Source organism: Triticum urartu, chromosome 7, assembly GCF_003073215.2.
Source record: "Triticum urartu cultivar G1812 chromosome 7, Tu2.1, whole genome shotgun sequence".
NCBI lineage: Eukaryota > Viridiplantae > Streptophyta > Magnoliopsida > Poales > Poaceae > Triticum > Triticum urartu.
Genome location: NC_053028.1, coordinates 344,470,486 through 344,487,862, shown reverse-complemented (window position 1 = coordinate 344,487,862; position 17,377 = coordinate 344,470,486).

Sequence of the window (17,377 nt, the reverse complement as noted above, 5' to 3'; positions counted from 1 at the left end):
ATTACGGGCAAAAAAAATCCCCCCTAACAGCTGGGACCCAGCAGTTATATCTTCGCACACAAGGAAGTGTGTCCTTATCCTCCCTGATAGTTGGGACCCACCCAGTCAAAGCGTACATACCGTTGTCTGTCTTGTCGGAATGTGTACATACATACTGGTCGATCGGTCGCTCTACAATGATGAACCGTGGCCGAGTAAGTAGTGGAACATGTCATAGTAGAGCCCCCCACATAGCAGTTCAGGCTATCCCGTCTAAACCATTTACCCGTACATACAACCACACGCCAAAAAGTACGGCCACGTACGTACATACGGGCGGGGACTCGAACGCCTACTTGCGCATACGTACGGCCACGGCTCATGTACATGGCTGGGTCGGAACGGAGAAACTGCGTCGTTGTGTTCATGGGGAAGCAATGGAATGCGTCGTGTTCATCGGGAGGCAACGGAATACGTCGTGTTCATCGGGAGCCAACCGGCTTGGATGCAACAGCCGATCGAAACAAGGCTTGGCGTACCACAGAACGGAGGAAACGGCCTTGTGTTCGACCGGCCACGGTCGAAACGGGATCTTGTTCATCGGGAGGGGTCTGGCGTACCGCAAAACGGAGGAAACAGACTTCTCTTGGACCTCCTATGGTCGAAACGGGGTCCTATTGATCGGGAGGTGTGTGGCGTACCGCAAAATGGAGGAAACGGACTTGTGTTGGAGTGCTATGGTCGAAATGGGGGTCCCATTCATCGGGAGGGGCGTGGCGTACCGCAAATCAGGACTCCACGGGATACTGTTCATCTCCACCGTCGACTGCCTTCATGGACTACTGTTCATCCACCGTCGAACTCCTCCAACCACCACCTGCGACTCTTTATCCATGGGCTCCTGTTCAACCAGCCTCCACTGCTCCTCCACCGGCTACTGTTCAAGCAGCCCTCTCCATGGGGTCCTGTTCAACCACCCCTCCATGGGCTACTGTTCATCCAGCCCTCCACTGAACTACTGTTCAACCAGCCCTCCATGAGGTCCTGTTCATCCACCCCCAACCGGCTCGATCGAGGTCTTGTTCATCCAGCGGCAACGGCCTCTACTACCACAGGGTCCTATTCATCCAACCCCCCACCAGGAACTGTTCATCCAACTCCCCCCCCCAACAACGATCACTGTTCATCAAGGGAAGGAGGCAGCAGGGTTCCATCAGCTTCAGCTAGCAGCAGTAGCGAAGGAATCACTCGGGTTCAGTTAACAACAAGGATTGATCGATCGGGGTTCAGTAACGTAGCTAGTGCAACCGCTCGGGTTGAGTTAGAGCCAAACGCCTTGCTCAGGTTCATTTAGAGCGCAACCCCTCACACACACACGCGCACGTGTATGAGAGAAATGCGCAAACCTCCGTGCATCGCTCGGCCCTGACCACCCACCGTAACCGGGAACTCCCCGATTTTTTTTCCTCGCCCTCGCTTCTACCACTTCTATCATGGACAGCCCAAAGAATGTCATGCAGCTGCGTCTCCGGCCCGCCCTGGACGAAAAGCCCATTTTCTGTCATGATTTGTTGTCATAGAAGTAGGAGCCCACCACATCTATGATGATACTGGGTTTTGTCACAATTATTATCATAGAAGTGTCATAAGCATGACAGAAAAAAATTCGTTCGGCCCAAAATGTCACGGATGTGTCTTTTTTTGTAGTGTCTACAGCACGTGTCTTTAACTACTCCAACACCTCTTCAGCAACGGTGTCAGGTGACACTTTTTGGTTCGTTTAGTTGGGGGCGCCCCTCGGGCCGCATTATCCCCAAGCCGTGTGGGTTCGTCCATGTGGCATGTATCGTTCTTTGCATCTATTAGAACTGGATCTACCCATTAATCATGAGTTGTTTTATGCTTATCACCTGCTTACCTGGTGCTTTATCGCCCTTCACGGCCTCCCCGCGTCGCTGGCCTGCCTCTTGCTCATCCCGCAACTAGGGCTACACTTGATGGCACGACGCTTGTGCTCGGGTTCGTCCCTGCAACGCTGACAAATCTGAGAGATCAAGCCCTGGCTCGCAGCCTGCCCCATGCACGTCACCTCATCAGATCCTCAGTGCCTTCACCTACTTGCGGAAGAATCAGCAGCAGGAAAATAAGTGCAGTTATGTGTTATGTCCCCCTCCTTGGACTAACTCGCAGGAACCTCTGGAGCTTAACTACGGGCGGCCCCGCTGGCCGTCCTTTTTCATTCAATTCGCTTGCACGTTAAAGGGGGGCTCCTGAGCATCGCGCCTTAGGGGCTCCTATTGGCTTCTCGAGCCCTTGCCCCTGGCCTTGAGCACGACATCGTGACCTGGCATACTAGCGATGGACGAGCCTCGCTCGAGGGCTGGGACCCGATGACGTAGATCATCTAGATTAGTGGGGCAAAAGGAGGACCGACGTGAGCCCTGCCTAGAAGCGTCGCCACTAAGGAATGACTAGGCGCCGCGCAAGGGAATCACCGCAGGCTCACCAAGATAAGTCACCCATACATACCAGCGTGAACCTCACAATCCAGTATTTCGACTCCTGCGATCTCGCTCGTGCAATGTCGCTTTCCTTTTCGGCCTTCAAGGAGCTGCTTGCACGCCAAAGGGGACCTCGGGCCGCTCACCTCCTGGCCTTGACCATGGCATCGTGACCTGGCATACCAACAATGGCTGAAGCCTGCCTGGGGACTGGGTCCTATCGGCGTAGAGCACTAAGCTATCACGAGAACGAAAGGGGGGAACCATGCCGAAGCAAGATACACAGTTGCAACATCATATTAGGAAGGGTAACATTGGAACAAAAGCATTACAGTGTTGACATACCCCCAGGGGGCTCATCACAATTCCGCGCAGTGAAAAGTAAAGAAGAAGGCCTCGAAGGACCCCGGCCACTTGGTATCACCAACGACACCGAGCGGCCGCCTCTGCTGCGCTCTGGGCGCAGCGATAACTCGGCGGCACGTAGATGTTGTCCCTAGACTCCGGAGAATCGCTGGGCTCGGGAGAGTCGTTGGATTCCAGGAGGTCGCCGCTGCTGCTAGAGGAGCTGCCGGCAAGGCCAGGGGCAAGTTTAGTGCCCGTGGCCGCGCTGCGTCGACTGCGTCTCCCGGAGCAACACTCCAGGCGACGGCCGTCCTCGTCGAAGACCTTGAAGATCAGCATGGAGGCACCGTCGTACTCGAAGTAGATGGGGAGGGGCCCCTCTGTACAGCAGGTGCGGGTGACCTTGCCCCATCCGAGGGTCATGAAGACGTTTCTCAGGGGGACGGCCTCGACCTTCGCCCCCGTGGTTAGGCTGCAGCACCCGACATGTTGCAGCCATAGATCGAGTGGCCCCCTCGGTGGCATCTCGTTGGCGAAGAACCCCGTGTGTCGGATCCTCGTGCGCGGCGGCATTCCCGCCCACACCACAAACTCGCATGAGGTGCCCTCGACGTGGGTTCGCGGGCCAGTTGGCCGCACGACCTTGGCCTGTTCATCACGATCCCGGACTGCACGGCGCTGGGCACTGCCACCCTGCCCAGAGCTGTGCACATGGGCATACAGAGGGATCGGTAAGCCAGGAGAAGACCGGTGGTACGAAGGCCGTGTTACCTCATGCCCCTCGCCAGCGTCGCAGGGGCAGCCAAGCCTCTTCTTCGGTGGAAGTGGCCCAGGCTCTTCCCGAGGGGTTTTTCCCTTCTTTGCCGCAGAGAACCTCCGATCGGCACCATGGATGCTACGACGAGTCGACGAGACAAGGAAGGAGAAGAAGGAGCAGGCAGTGAGAAGATGGAGATGAGCAAGGAGCGCTCTGCCCCTCTCCCCATTTATAGCCCGAGGGAGGCCAACCGCCAGCCTCCATGATCCCACGCAATGATGATATTTTTGTGCATGTAGCAGGCTCTTGTCAAGTCGAACGGTTGCCGAGGCAGGATGGGGAAGCATAGACGCTCACGTCCCATCAATCACCACGCGTCGACCGAGGCCTCAGGCGGTTAGGGCCCGCGGCGCTCCGCACTTGCCCTTTGGCTTCGCCATGAAGCCAAGTTTGAGCGCGCCTTGGCCCGGGGGTTACTTTCGGCATTCTGGGAACGGGGTTACCTACACATGCCTTGCTGCGGCCCACGACGTGGCTCCATCGATGGCCTGGTACGGCCCGCCTTCAACATCAACAACTCAAGATCCACGCGAGGGGCTAAGCCTCGCGAGGCGGACGACACCAGGACCTCCAGAAGGAGCAGCCTCCTTAGGCTGGCTCCTGAGGAGCAGAGATTTCTATGCAAGCCTCACCTCGTGAGGTCCGGATGACGTGAGCCATGACGACCAAGGCTAGGCAGGTGCCAGTGGGCGCAGGACAGTAGTTTCCGCTTTGGTGCTAAGGAGGCAAGCGCAGGCGCGGGGTCCCGAGGAATCATCCAAAGGTTTCTATTCCCATGCAATAAGATCAAGACCGCCAGGACGGCAGGACGGAGGTCATCGCAGAGCCCACCATGGCGTCATGACCAGAAGCTTTGCAGGCGGAGACTACTTTTGTCAGGATAAGATGTGCTAGTTGTCTCCCTTCGAATTTGGATGTTGTGGGATCCCTTCCCGCCTTCATTTGGGAAGAGGAACAAGGCCACTATAAATTGGACCTAGCAACCATCGTGGACGGAGGATCGACCGACCAATCAACGGGGGATCAGATTCCGATCATCCTCTCCCTTGCCAGCTCAAGAACACACCTCCTGAGATTGTTCTTCTATTGTTCTAGTTCGTCCTCAGCCCACCTCGAGGCCAATCCACCACAAAGCAGGAGTAGGGTTTTACACCGCAAGGTGGCCCGAACCTGGGTAAACTATTGTGTCCCATTTCCTTCCTGTTCATTGAGCCAGGCCATGAGATTGGCGAGTAGGTAGACTGGGGAGTTTAGATTCATCGCACGCACCCCATAGTTTGAATCTATCAAGGGTCTGCGAAGCCCCGAAATCCGACCAAATCTTTGGATGATCATACAATTTTTTATGCGGGGTTGAATTTTGTTTCTAGAAATCTTTTAGATTCCGCCGCGGGTGGTACTTTTATGGAAATTACTTTCGGTGAAGCTACTAAGTTGCTAGATACTATTATGGCAAAGTATTCAGAATGGCATACCGAAAGAGCACCTACTAGTAAAAAAGTTAATTCGATTGAAGAAATTTCTAATTTGAGTGAAAAAGTTGATGCTCTTATGAAATTGTTTTCTAATAAAAGTGCTCCTATTGATCTTAATGATGTGCCTTTTTCTACTTTGATTGAGCAAAATAGTGATGCCGTAGATGTGAATTTTATCTTGCGAAACAATTTTAATAACAATGCTTATAGAGGTAATTTTAATCCTAGGCCTTTGCCGGGAAATTCCTCTAATAATTATGGTAATCCTTCTTACAATAATAATAGGAACACCTCTGATCTTGAGAATAATATTAAATAATTTATCAATGCTCAAAAGGTTTTCAATACTACGATAGAAGAAGAGTTGAATAAGATTGATGATATGTCTAGAAGCATTGATAGAATTTCTCACGACGTAGAAAATCTCAAGTTGAAATTTTTTGTACCTAAGGTTGAAGAGTCAATTAAAGCTTTATATGTTTCTATGGATGAAAGTAAGAAAAGAACCGCTATGCTTAGAGCTAAAATAGGAGTCATAAAAATGATGAAGATCTTAAATTGTTTGGTGTTTCTTATATTGATTCCTTGTTTAGTAAAATTAAAATTAATGATAAAGGGACTAAAGAAGAGTCAAATTTAGCTAGAAGGCGTCCCAATAATTCGAAGGGTGAAAATATTGATGAGAAAATTAACAAAAATGGGTTTGGAGAGATTAAAACTTTAACTAGTGATGTGCCCACCCTTTTGGATTGGAAAGGCTTTAATTATGATAATTGCTCTTTGATTGATTGTATTTTTTTTGCAATCCATGATAAATTTACCTCATGCCTATAAAAAAATAAAGCTTTTACTAAACATATCGTAGATGCCATGATGAAAGCTTCAGAAGAAAAGTTGGAATTAGATATTTCAATTCCTAGAAAATTACATGATGAATGGGAACCTACTATCAAAGTCAAGATTAAAAATTATGAGTGTTTTTCTTTGTGTTATTTGGGTGCTAGTGTTTCCCCAATTCCGAAATCTCTATGTGATGTGCTTGGTCTTACTGATATGGAAGAATGTTCTCTTAATTTGCACTTGGCGGATTCTACTTTAAAAAGCCTACGGGAAGGACTAATGATGTTCTTATTCTTGCAAATAGGAACTATGTTCCCACATATTTTATTGTTATTGATATTGATTGTAATCCGTCTTGCCCAATTATACTTCACTGGTGGAGAGACGTACTATATGATACATCTCCAACGTATCCATAATTTTTGATTGTTCCATGCGATTATATTTATCTGTTCTGGATGTCTTATATGCATTAATATGCTATTTTATATTATTTTTGGGACTAACTAATTAACCTAGAGCCTAGACCTGTTCTTGTTTTCCGCTGTTTTTGAGTTTCGCAGAAAAGGAAACCTAAACAGTGTCCAAACGGAATAAAACCTTCACGATGATTTTTCTTGGACCGGAAGACAACCAGGAGACTTGGAGATAAAGTCGGAGGACCAATCAGGCGGCGACAAGGATGGAGGGTGCGCCCCCACCCTTGTGGGCCCCTCGTGCACCTCCTAGCCTAATTATTGCGCCTATATATTCCCATATATCCCGAAACCAATAGAGGCATCCACGAAAACACTTTTCCACTGTCGCAACCTTATGTACCCGTGAGATCCCATCTAGGGACCTTTTTCGGCACCTTGCTGGAGGGGGATTCGATCGCGGAGGGCTTCTACGTCAACTCTATTTCCCTTCTAATGAAGCGTGAGTAGTTTACCTCAGACCTACGGGCCCATAGCTATTAGCTAGATGGCTTCTCTCTCTCTCTCTCTTTGATTCTCAATACCATGATCTCCTCGATGTTCTTGGAGTTCTATCCGATGTAATACTGTTTTGATGTGTGTTTGCCGAGATCTAATGTATTGTGGATTTATGATCAGCTTATCTATGAATATTATTTCAATCTTCTCTGAATTCTTTTGTGCATGATTTGATATCTTTGTAATTCTCCTCGAACCATCGGTTTTGTTTTGCCAACTAGATTGGTTTTTCTTGCAATGCGAGAAGTGCTTAGCTCTGGGTTCAATCTTGTGGTGTCCTTTCCCAGTGACAGTAGGGGCAGCAAGGCACGTACTGTATTGTTGCCATCGAGGATAAAAATATGGGGTTTTCTTCATATTGCTTGAGTTAATTCCTCTACATCATGTCATCTTGCTTAATGTGTTACTCCGTTCTTCATGAACATAATACTCTAGATGCATGCTGGATGGCAGTCGATGTGTGAAGTAATAGTAGTAGATGCAGAATCATTTCAGTCTACTTGACACGGACATGATGCCTATATTCATGATCATTGCCTTAGATATCGTCATAACTTTGTGCATTTCTATCAATTGCTCGGAAGTAATTTGTTCACCCATCATATTATTTTCTATCTTGAGAGAATCCTCTGGTGAAACCTATGGCCCCTGGGTCTATTTTCCATCATATAAGTTTTCGATCTACAATATTAGTTTCTGATCTACTTTTTTTGCAATCTTTTACTTTCTGAAACCAAAAATATTTGCTTTACCGTTTGTTTACTTTTATCTATCTCTATCAGATCTCACTTTTGCAAGTTACCGTGAAGGGATTGACAACCCCTTTATCGCGTTGGGTGCAAGTTGTTTGATTGTGTGTGCAGGTATTCGGTGACATGAGCATTGTCTCCTACTGCATTGATACCTTGGTTCTCAAACTGAGGGAAATACTTATCTCTACTTTGCTGCATCACCCTTTCCTCTTCAGGGGAAAAACCAACGCAAGCTCAAGAAGTAGCATGAAAAATTTCTGGCGCCGTTGCCGGGGAGATCTACGCCAAGTCAAGACATACCATGTACCCGTCATAAATTCTCATCTCTTGCATTACATTATTTTCCATTTGCCTCTTATTTTCCTCTCCCCACTTCTAAAATGATTTCCAAAAATATTTGCCTTTTTATTTGCCCTGCTTCCGTTCGTCTTTTCGTTTGCCCTTATGTATTACTTGGATTGTTTGCTTGTTTGCTTGGTATAATTGTGTGTTTATTGAAAATCAGAAACAAAGTTTACGGATCCTCATCCACTTGCTAATCTTTTTAAGAGATCCAATTATGATGAACCAATTGCTAGTGAGTTGAGTGCACTAGATTATCTTTATCGTGAATCTGAAAATTGTGATGAAATTTATGAAGTGATTCACGATAGCTCCTTGAATGAAAAGCATGATCGCAATGATGTTCTTATAAATTCTATTAATTTCAATTGTGCTAATAATATGCAAAATCCCAAGCTTGGGGATGTTAATTTTGCTATGTCCACTACTTTTTGCAATGATCATGATTCGGGTGATTCTTCTTATGATCTCGAAAATTTATTTAAGCCCCATGATGAATATAAGATTGATAATAACGTTTGCAATAATATTGAAAGTGGGTTTGGAAGAGTGTCAACTTTAGATCCCACATATTTGGAGAATATTCAATCTTATGAATTTTTTGACAAAAGTGGGTTTGGAAAGGTCATGACTTTAGTTAATGATAATCCCACTATTTCGGAAGAGTGTCAACTATGCATACATGTGGATCATGAAGAGAAATTTTATGTGATAGTTATATTGTTGAATTTGATTATGATCCTACATGTAATTATTATGAGAGAGGAAAATATGGTTATAGAAATTTTCATGTTACGAAATTACCTCTCGTTATGTTGAGAATGCTATTGTTTCTTTCTTCTTCTTTGCATATGTTAGTTTTTGCTTGCCTTGCTAACTTGTTTGCCTATAAGATGCCTATGCATAGGAAGTATGTTAGACTTAGATGTGTTTTTCACATGCTTTATGATGCTCTCTTTGTGCAATTATTGTCTTTTCATGTGAGCATCATCGAAATTCCAATGACTAGCTAAGGGCGTTAAACAATAGCGCTTGTTGGGAGGCAACCCAATTTTATTTCTGTTTTTGCTTTTTAGGTTCTGTTTTCTAATAAATAATTCATCTAGACTCTGGTTAAATGTGGTTTTATGTTTTAATTAGTGTCCGTGCCAAGTAAGACCTTTGGGATAGCTTACGGTGATAGTTGATTTGATCTTGCTAAAAAATAGAAATTTTTGTGCCCAAGAAAATAATTTTTAATTTTTAACTGAAGCGTGATAAAATACTGATTTTCATTGAAAAAGATTAATCAACAAATTTCTTAGGATTTCCTAATTTTTCAGAATTTTTGGAGTTACAGAAGTATTCGAAATATCCAGATTGCTACAGAGTGTTCTGTTTTTGACAGATTCTGTTTTCTATGTGTTGTTTGCTTATTTTGATGATTCTATGAACCATGGATAAGTTGGAACACAGTAGATATTACACCAATATAAATAAATAATGAGTTCACAATAGTAACAAAAGTGGTGATTTATTTTCTTATACTAACAGAGCTTATGATATTTTCTGTTGAGTTTTGTGTTGTGAAGTTTTCAAGTTTTGGGTAAGGATTTGATGGACTATGGAATAAGGAGTGGCAACAGCCTAAGCTTGGGGATGCCCACGGCAGCACAATGTAATATTCAAGGACAACCAAGAGCCTAAGTTTGGGGATGCCCCGGAAGGCATCCCTGTTGGGGAACGCAGTATTTCAAAAATTTCATACGATCACGCGAGATCTATCTAGGAGATGCATAGCAACGAGAGGGGGAGAGTATTTCTACGTACCCTCGTAGACCAAAAGCGGAAGCGTTATGAAACGCGGTTGATGTAGTCGAACGTCTTCGTGATCCAACCGATCAAGTACCAAACGCACGACACCTCCGTGATCTGCGTTCAGCTCAGTGATGTCCCTCGTACTCTTGATCAAGCTGAGGCCGAGGGAGAGTTTCGTCAGCACGATGACGTGATGACGGTGATGATGAAGTTACCGACGTAGGGCTTCGCCTAAGCACTACAACGATATGACCGAGGTGGAATTCTGTGGAGGGGGGCACCGCACATGGCTAAACAATCAACTTGTGTGTCTATGGGGAGCCCCCTCCCCTTATATAAAGGGGTGGGGGGGGGGGCCGGCCGGCCACCTGGGGCGCGCCAAAAAGGGGGGGGGGAATCCTACTCCTACTAGGAGTAGGTTCCCCCCTTTCCTAGTCCTACTAGGAGGGGGATGGAAGGGAGAGAGTGGAGGAAGGAAAGGGGGGCCGACCCCCTCCCAATTCGGATTGGGCTTGGGGGTGCCCCTCCTCTTGGCTTTCTCCTCTCTCTCTTCCGCTAAAGCCCATGTAGGCCCATTAAGCCGCCGGGGGGTTCCGGTAACCTCCCGGTACTCCGGTAAATGCCCGAACTCATCCGGAACCATTCTGATGCCCAAACACAGCCTTCCAATATATCAATGTTTATGTCTCGACCATTTCAAGACTCCTCATTATGTCCATGATCACATCCGGGGCTCCGAACTACCTTCAGGACATCAAAACACATAAACTCATAATACCGATCGTCATTGAACGTTAAGCATCCAGACCCTACGGGTTCGAGAACTATGTAGACATGACCGAGACTCACTTCCGGTCAATAACCAATAGTGGAACCTGGATGCTCATATTGGTTCCTACATATTCTACAAAGATCTTTATCGGTCAAACCGCATAACAACATACGTTGTTCCCTTTGTCATCGGTATGTTACTTGCCCGAGATTCGATCGTCGGTATCTCAATACCTAGTTCAATCTCGTTACCGGCAAGTCTCTTTACTCGTTCTATAATGCATCATCCCGCAACTAACTCATTAGTCACATTGCTTGCAAGGCTTATAGTGATGTGCATTACCGAGAGGGCCTAGAGATTCCTCTCCGATACACAGAGTGACAAATCCTAATGTCGATCTGTGCCAACTCAACAAACACCATCGGAGACACCTATAGAGCATATTTATAGTCACCCAGTTACGTTGTGACATTTGATAGCACACTAAGTGTTCCTCCGGTATTCGGGAGTTGCATAATCTCATAGTCATAGGAACATGTATAAGTCATGGAGAAAGCAATAGCAATAAACTAAACGATCATCGTGCTAAGCTAACGGATGGGTCAAGTTAATCACATCATTCTCTAATGATGTGATCCCATTCATCAAATGACAACTCATGTCTATGGTTAGGAAACTTAACCATCTTTGGTTAACGAGCTAGTCAAGTAGAGACATACTAGTGACACTCTGTTTGTCTATGTATTCACACATGTACTAAGTTTCTGGTTAATACAATTCTAGCATGAATAATAAACATTTATCATGATATAAGGAAATATAAATAATAACTTTATTATTGCCTCTAGGGCATATTTCCTTCAGTCTCCCACTTGCACTAGAGTTAATAATCTAGATTACATTGTAATGAATCTAACACCCATGGAGTCTTGGTGTTGATCATGTTTTGCTCGTGAGAGAGGCTTGGTCAACAGGTCTGCAACATTCAGATCCGCATGTATCTTGCAAATCTCTATGTCTTCCTCCTTGACTTGATTGCGGATGGAATTGAAGCGTCTCTTGATGTGCTTGGTTCTCTTGTGAAATCTGGATTCCTTTGCCAAGGCAATTGCACCAGTATTGTCACAAAATATTTTCATTGGACCTGATGCACTAGGTATGACACCTAGATCGGATTTGAACTCCTTCATCCAGACTCCTCCATTTGCTACTTCTGAAGCAGCTATGTACTCTGCTTCACACGTAGATGCCGCCATGATGCTCTGCTTGGAACTGCACCAACCGACAGCTCCACCACTCAATAAAAATACGTATCTAGTTTGTTACTTAGAGTCATCCGGATCAGTGTCAAAGCTTGCATCGACGTAACCGTTTACGACGAGCTCAGGTATTTCAGGATGTTCTTGACCGATGTACAGTGATCCACTCCTGGATTACTTTGGTACCTACCTCTTAAACTAATAGCAAGGCACACATCAGGTCTAGTACACAGCATTGCATACATGATAGAAGCTATGGCTGAAACACAGGGAATGACTTTCATTTTCTGTCTATCTTCTATAGTGAACGGGCATTGAGTTTGACTCAACTTCACACCTTGTAATATAGGCAAGAACCCTTTCTTTGCTTGATCCATTTTGAACTTCTTCAAAACTTTATCAAGGTATGTACTTTGTGAAAGTCCAATTAAGCGTCTTGATCTATCTCTATAGATCTTGATGCCCAATATATAAGCAGCTTCACCGAGGTCTTTCATTGAAAATTCTTATTCAAGTGTCCTTTTATGCTATTCAGAAATTCATTATCATTTCAGATCAGCAATATGTCATCCACATATAATATCAAAAATGCTATAGAGCAACCACTCACTTTCTTGTAAATACAGGCTTCTCCAAAATCTGTATAAAACCATATGCTTTGATCACACTATCAAAGTGTATATTCCAATTCCGAGAGGCTTGCACCAGTCCATAAATGGATCGCTGGAGCTTGCACACTTTGCTAGCACCTTTTGGATCGACAAAACCTTCCAGTTGCATCATATACAACTCTTCTTTAAGATATCCATTAAGGAATGCAGTTTTGACATCCATTTGCCAAATTTCATAATCATAAAATGCGGCAATTGCTAACATGATTCGGACGAACTTAAGCATCACTACGGGTGACAAGGTCTCATCGTAGTCAACTCCTTGAACTTGTCGAAAACCTTTCGCAACAAATTGAGCTTTGTAGATAGTAATATTATCGTCAGCGTCAGTCTTCTTCTTGAAGATCCATTTATTCTCTATGGCTTGCCGATCATCGGGCAAGTTAACCAAAGTCCACACTTTGTTCTCATACATGGATCCCATCTCAGATTTCATGGATTCAAGCCATTTTGTGGAATCTGAGCTCATCATCGCTTCCTCATAGTTCGTAGGTTCGTCATGGTCAAGTAACATGACTTCCAGAACAGGATTACCGTACCACTCTGGTGCAGATCTTACTCTGGTTGACCTACGAGGTTTGGTAGTAACTTGATCAGAAGTTTCATGATCATCATCATTAGCTTCCTCACTTTCTAGTGAAGGAATCACTGGAACTGATATCTGTGATGATCTACTTTCCTATAAGGGAGCATGTATAGTTACCTCATCAAGTTCTACTTTCCTCCCACTCACTTCTTTCGAGAGAAACTCCTTCTCTAGAAAGGATCCATTCTTAGCAACAAATATCTTTCCTTCGGATCTGTGATAGAAGGTGTACCCAATAGTCTCTTTGGGGTATCATATGAAGACACATTTCTCCTATTTGGTTTCAAGCTTATTAGGTTGAAGCTTTTTCACATAAGCATCGCATCCCCAAACTTTAAGAAACGATAACTTGGGTTTCTTGCCAAACCTCAGTTCAAAAGGTGTCGTCTCAATGGATTTCGATGGTGCCAATGCAACCGTCTCTAAATCATAACCCCAAAATGACAGCGGTTAATCAGTAAGAGACATCATAGATCACATCATATCTAATAAAGTATGGTTACGACGTTCGGACACACTATTACGCTGTGGTGTTCCAGGTGGCGTGAGTTGCGAAACTATTCTGCATTGTTTTAAATGAAGACCAAACTCGTAACTCAAATATTCTCCTCCACGATCAGATCGCATAAACTTTATTTTCTTGTTACGATGATTTTCCACTTCAGTCTGAAATTCTTTGAACTTTTCAAATGTTTCAAACTTATGTTTCATCAAGTAGATATACCCATATCTGCTCAAATCATCTGTGAAGGTAAGAAAATAACGATACCCGCCGCGAGCATCAACACTCATCGGACCACATACATCAGTATGTATTTTTTCCAACAAGTCTGTTGCTCGCTCCATTGTTCCGGAGAACGGAGTCTTAGTCATCTTGCCCATGAGGCATGGTTCGGAAGCATCAAGTGATTCATAATTAAGCGATTCCAAAATCCCATCAGAATGGAGTTTCTTCATGCCCTTTACACCAATATGACCCAAACGGCAGTGCCACAAATAAGTTGCACTATGAACATGTGTATCACTACTATCAAGATTTAGTAAAAATAGACCACTCATCAAGGGTGCATGACCATAAAAGATATTATTCATACAAATAGAACAGCCATTATTCTCTGATTTAAATGAATAACTGTATCACATCAAACAAGATCTAGATATAATGTTCATGCTCAACACTGGCACCAAATAACAATTATTCAGGTCTAAAACTAATCCCGAAGGTAGATGTAGAGGTAGCATGCCGACGGCGATCACATCGACTTTGGAACCATTTCCCACGTGCATCGTCACCTCGTCCTCAGCCAATCTTCTCTTAATCCGTAGCCCCTATTTCGAGTTGCAAATATTAGCAACAGAACCAGTATCAAATACCCAGGCGCTACTGCGAGCACTAGTAAGGTACACATCAATAACATGTATATCAAGTATACCTTTCACTTTGCCATCCTTCTTCTCCGCCAAATACTTGCGGCAGTTCCGCTTCTAGTGACCAGTCCCTATGTAGTAGAAGCACTCAGTCTCATGCTTAGGTCCAGACTTGGGCTTCTTCACTTGAGCAGCAACTTGTTTGCCATTCTTCTTGAAGTTCCCCTTCTTCCCTTTACCCTTTTTCTTGAAACTAGTTGTCTTGTTGACCATCAACACTTGATGCTCCTTTTTGATTTCTACCTCCACAGCCTTTAGCATTGCGAAGAGCTCGGGAATCGTCTTATCCATCCCTTGCATATTATAGTTCATCATGATGCTCTTGTAGCTAGGTGGCAGTGATTCAAGAACTCTGTAAATGACACTATCAACTGGAAGATTTACTCCTAGCTGAGTCAAGTGATTGTGGTACCCAGACATTTTGAGTATATGCTCACTGACAGAACTATTCTCCTCCATTTTGCAGCTGTAGAACTTATTGGAGACTTCATATCTCTTAATCCGGGCATTTTCTTGAAATATTAACTTCAACTCCTAAAACATCTCATATGCTCCATGACGTTCAAAATGTCGTTGAAGTCCTGGTTCTAAGCCGTAAAGCATGGCACACTGAAATATTGAGTAGTCATCAGCTTTGCTCTACCTGGTGTTCATAACATCTGGCGTTGCTCCTGCAGCGGGTTTGGCACCTAGCGGTGCTTCCAGGACATAATTCTTCTGTGCTGCAATGAGGATATCCTCAAGTTACGGACCCAATCCGTGCAATTGCTACCATCATCTTTCAACTTAGCTTTCTCTAGGAACACATTAAAATTCAACGGAACAACAACATGGGCCATTTATCTACAACAACATAGACATGCAAAATAATATCAGGTACTAAGTTCATGATAAATTAAAGTTCAATTAATCATATTACTTAAGAACTCCCACTTAGATAGACATCCCTATAATCATGTAAGTGATCACGTGATCCATATCAACTAAACCATGTCCGATCATCACGTGAGATGGAGTAGTTTTCAATGGTGAACATCACTATGTTGATCATATCTACTATATGATTCACGCTTGACCTTTCGGTCTCATTGTTCCGAGGCCATATCTGCATATGCTAGGCTCGTCAAGTTTAACCCGATTATTCTGCGTGTGCAAAACTGTCCTGCACCCGTTGTCAGTGTTCTGGGAAAGGGGGTCCCCAGACTTGCCTACCTACGGCCCGCGGCGTGGCTCCACCAGAGGCCCTGCACGGCCCATCTTCACTAGCAAATAGTCAAGACCCTCGCGAGGGGCCAAGCATCGTGAGGCGGATAATGCCAGACCTCCTCAGGGGTGGCCTCACCAGGCTGGCTCACGAAGGGTGGAGAGATCAAGGCAAGGGACACCTCGCGAGGTTTGTGTGACGCAAGCCATGACGACTGGAGCCAGGCGGGCACCACCGCGCGCAGTGTCCTCGTTTCCTCTTTGGTGCTAAAGAGGCAAGCGCATGCGATGAGTCCCGAGGCATCAGGCAAAGGTTTCCATATCGGTGCAACAAGACCAAGACCAGCAGGACAGCAGGACGGAGGTCACCGTGGAGCCCAAGAGGGCGTCACCACCAGAGCCTTTGGCAGGCGAAGACTATCTTTTGTCAAGATAGCTTGTACTAGCTGTCCCCCTTCAAATTGGCTGTTGTGGGATCCCTTCCCGCCTAATATTTGGGGAGAGGAATCGGGCCTCTATAAATAGGACTAGCCACCACCGTAGAAGGGGATCTCATCTTGGACCAGATCCATTCCACCAAAGCCACCACACTCACCAAGCACAAGAGCACCTCTCCTCAGGAGGTTGTTCTTCCCTTGTAACTGTTCATCCTCAGCCAAGAGATAATCCACGACACCACACTAGAGTAGGGTATTACACCACATCGGTGGCCCGAACCAGTATAAACTCTTGTGTCTCGTGTTCTTTGGGTTCATCGAGCTAGGACGTGAGATCATGGTGTGTGCGAGTTAGAGGGGGGAGAGATCTTCGTGCGCACCCCAGTGTTCGAACCTCAAGGGTTTTGCTAGAACCCGAAATCCAACATTTGGCGCGCCAGGTAGGGGTGCGCTGAAGCCTTCCCCTTTGTCAAACCGCGCTTCGCCACTCCACCGAGTTCATGGCCGATGCTCACCAGGCCCGCACTGAGCGCCGGGCCGCCCTCGCAACCCGTGTCTCTCAGACAGCCCTTGTCGGCGGGCCTCCCTGATACATCTCCAATGTATCTATAATTTTTGATTGCTCCATGCTATATTATCTACTATTTTGGACATTATTGGGCTTTATTATCCACTTTTATATTATTTTTGGGACTAACCTATTAACTGGAGGCCCAGCCTAGAATTGCTGTTTTTTGCCTGTTATAGGGTTTCGAAGAAAAGGAATATCTAACGGAGTCCAAACGGAATGAAACCTTCGGGAACGTGATTTTCTCAATGAACAAGACCCGGGAGACTTGGACCCTACGTCAAGGAAGGAAAGAGGAGGCCACGAGGTAGGGGGCGCGCCTACCCCCCACCCCAGGTGCGCCCGCCACCCTCGTGGGCCCCTTGTTGCTCCACCGACGTACTCCTTCCTCCTATATATACATACGTACCCCCAAACGATCAGATACGAAGCCAAACCCCTAATTCCACCGCCGTAACTTTCTGTATCCACGAGATCCCATCTTGGGGCCTGTTACGGAGCTCCGCCGGAGGGGGCATCGATCACGGAGGGCTTCTACATCAACACCATAGCCCCTCCGATGAAGTGTGAGTAGTTTACCTCAGACCTACGGGTCCATAGTTAGTAGCTAGATGGCTTCTTATCTCTTTTT